This window comes from Pyxicephalus adspersus, chromosome Z (genome assembly GCF_032062135.1).
Source record: "Pyxicephalus adspersus chromosome Z, UCB_Pads_2.0, whole genome shotgun sequence".
Taxonomy (NCBI): domain Eukaryota; kingdom Metazoa; phylum Chordata; class Amphibia; order Anura; family Pyxicephalidae; genus Pyxicephalus; species Pyxicephalus adspersus.
The window spans coordinates 61,391,490-61,394,493 of NC_092871.1; the positions used below are offsets into that span (position 1 = coordinate 61,391,490).

Genomic DNA, 3,004 nt, shown 5'->3' on the forward strand with positions numbered 1-3,004 from the left:
CATCACGCCACTATGCCACCACGTTGGCATTAAACATAACTTTGATGTAAGAACGATCCAATTTTTTGGACTTGACAATATTCCTTTATAATCCCCGTGGTGGGGACACAGACAAAAAACTGCTCCCAAGAGAATCTAAATGGATCGTTGAACTACAAGCAAATAAACCCCCAGGTCTAAACGATACTTTAAGCTTTAAACCATTTTTGTAATCTCATCCCTCAATAATATATACCACTATCATCTATCAAATAATACACTTGATATGTATTATTACCAATTTATCACAGTATACATAAGATGGACCTTTTACCTGGTCTCTGTAACATTTTTATGATCACTATTTGCACAGAATTTCCTGCTCTTAAATGTAATGTAATTTTGAATGACTTTTTATTCTCACTGTACCTAATGCACTACCAGAATGTTATCGTTGATCTGATGGTAATGTCATTGCTGATCTGATGGTAATGTCATTGTTATTGTTGATCTGATGGTAATGTCACTGTTATCAATCATGACTATTTTGCACATTTCCTTCTGTGCCCAATAACCCCTTACTCAGATAACCGATTTGCGGTCTATATATATGGCTTCAAGTAGAATTGAATCAATACATGCCCCTTCAATTGGTCAACAATGAAGTACGTCTAAATACATTCTTTCTAACATCCTCCGCTAGCTGTCACGATTTACGGGGGACGGGGCGCCACCCCTTGTGGTGTCCGGGTTTCCACACAGACTAGGAATAGTCTGTGTTTAGCCCAGTCTGTCTCCCGTATGACCCACCCCCTAAGGGGCGGGTCAACTCCCGTACTCCCCTAGGCTGAGGAGGAGTCCTGTCAGCGTGCAGGGATGCTACCGTAGTATCCTCCTCTCTCCCTCACGCTGCAGGCACGTGTGCTCATTGTGGGCGCACACACCTGTAGCGTGTCAACTCGTAATGGAAGTCTGATTGAATTTCACATATAAACACTGCAGCCACTCTCCATTATCCTTTTGCTAGCACCCGCTTTAATCATTTTTTGCTTGTAAGCAAGACATTTCAATTTAAATGTAACCCTTACATTTCTCACTTTATTTCTACTTATTGTATTTATGTGGATCCTTAACCTCTACAAACCCTATAAAATACTAATTGTTAATATATAATCCATGCATACTTCATTTCTTATTTTTTCACATGAATTAATGACTACAAACCTCCCTTTTCTTACCCTCTAGGTATCCAACTCTTATACACATAATTACTACCTGCAACCCTATAAGAGCATGAGACCACTGAATGAATACCTATATTCACCCTCATATCTCATCATATGATACAAACAAGTATGTCAGTTTAGATTAATCTTACTCGGTAAGCTACTGTATCCTTCTTTTCTAGATAATTAGCATCTTCATTATATATTAGCCTTTAACAAATATACTCATATCTTTTAGGTTCAATACTCACAAAGGCATAGACATTTAAATAAGTTTTCAACAGCATCTACCTACCTATGATAACCTCGGGTAAGCAGCATAACTAAATTGAACGGTAAGGTATCACCCTTTTAATACATTATTCTTTACTTTATATTCTTTCTGCATATACTTATACCCTTTTATGCATACTTCATCAATTAGTGACTACCCTTTAAACTGCTTATAATTGACAACACCTATAATGAGACTCACTTTCTATATACCCAATATCAAATCCCTCTATCCTGACTCCCTTTCTAGGTATATGTATACATATCTGTAAATATCCCTAATTACCCTTGGACAATATTATAATTCAATTATACTAAGCCATATATTGTTAATTATAATGTTGCAGCTTATCAGCACTAGCTTAGGAACTACCTGTCCTGAATACATTCTTTAGATCCGACCTTCCTACTACCTGTAAGTATGATTTACATTACTAGCTTACACTTTTAGACGGACCATATACCAGATATATATGGACCCCTTCTTATGATATTTGAATATTGGACAGTAAGATGCAATATATTCATCATTGCCTATGATGATTTACTCTGTATAGTTGTTTGAGATTTATAATTGTTATTTATATACAATTTTTTTGTATACACAGACCACAAATCTTATAAAGTCATATACCCCTGAAGAAGCCCTTTCTGGGCGAAACGCGTTGGGGACTTATACGGAAAATACGGTCTTATCACTATTTCTTGTTTTCCATACATATTTTCTGCTGTTTAATGTCCATGCTAGCAATATAAATTTATAACATATTATATAAGTTCCAAAAAAAATATGTCTTTGAACTATGTATTTGTATGACTTTGTTATATATGAATTGTTATGTAATAATACATTCATAGTTTGACACAATACTTTTGAGCCTCAAACCTCTTTCTTTGTTTTCTCTCTGTGCTCCCTGTTTGTTGAATTGTATTTACCAAAGAGGGAGGCCCAACTGTACACACCTTGAACCCCCAAGGGACAACAAGGATTATCCCCACTCCCACCACCCCTTTCCTACCCTCCCCCCCCCCTCTCCCCAGACCACCAGATATTCATATATTAGACCCTGGTTTGTTTTCCCTGTCATCCAAGATATGATTTTATTAAACAAAAAATCATAAAGGTCATATTGGATGAACTGCTTTTTTTATCCACATTTTAAAATTCAACATAAATTCCAAAACTGCTGTCAAGGTATTATAGAAGGACCTCAGTATTATAAATGCAATCCTTGTACCAAACAATTCTATGCTCTCCTAAAACACTGTCCCAATTGAGTTTGCCAGGACAGAAAGTGAACATCTAGTCTGGGTATATTGCTCTCACCCATGCCATTTTGATTGGCATGGGTGAAAAAACCTTTATGTTTCGTTTTTGTGATTACTAATAAACTCTATTATATGTAAAATAAGTTATACAAAAAAAATATAAACTGATTATACCGACCCTTCAAAGGATATTGGGACAAAAGACAATAGGAACTTTATAAGCAATCCATCTGTAATATGTCTGGACAGGGTACAAA

At 36.0% G+C, this 3,004-nt stretch overlaps 1 long non-coding RNA gene across 1 annotated transcript; it reads left to right on the top strand.

Annotated features, from left to right (window-relative positions):
- The first annotated feature begins 909 nt into the window (after positions 1-909).
- On the top strand, positions 910-2,348 carry LOC140343159 (uncharacterized). The gene is made up of 5 exons (XR_011923266.1): positions 910-1,031; positions 1,225-1,360; positions 1,444-1,540; positions 1,826-1,893; positions 2,087-2,348. It is a non-coding gene; the product is annotated as an uncharacterized lncRNA (long non-coding RNA).
- The last annotated feature ends 656 nt before the right edge of the window (positions 2,349-3,004 follow it).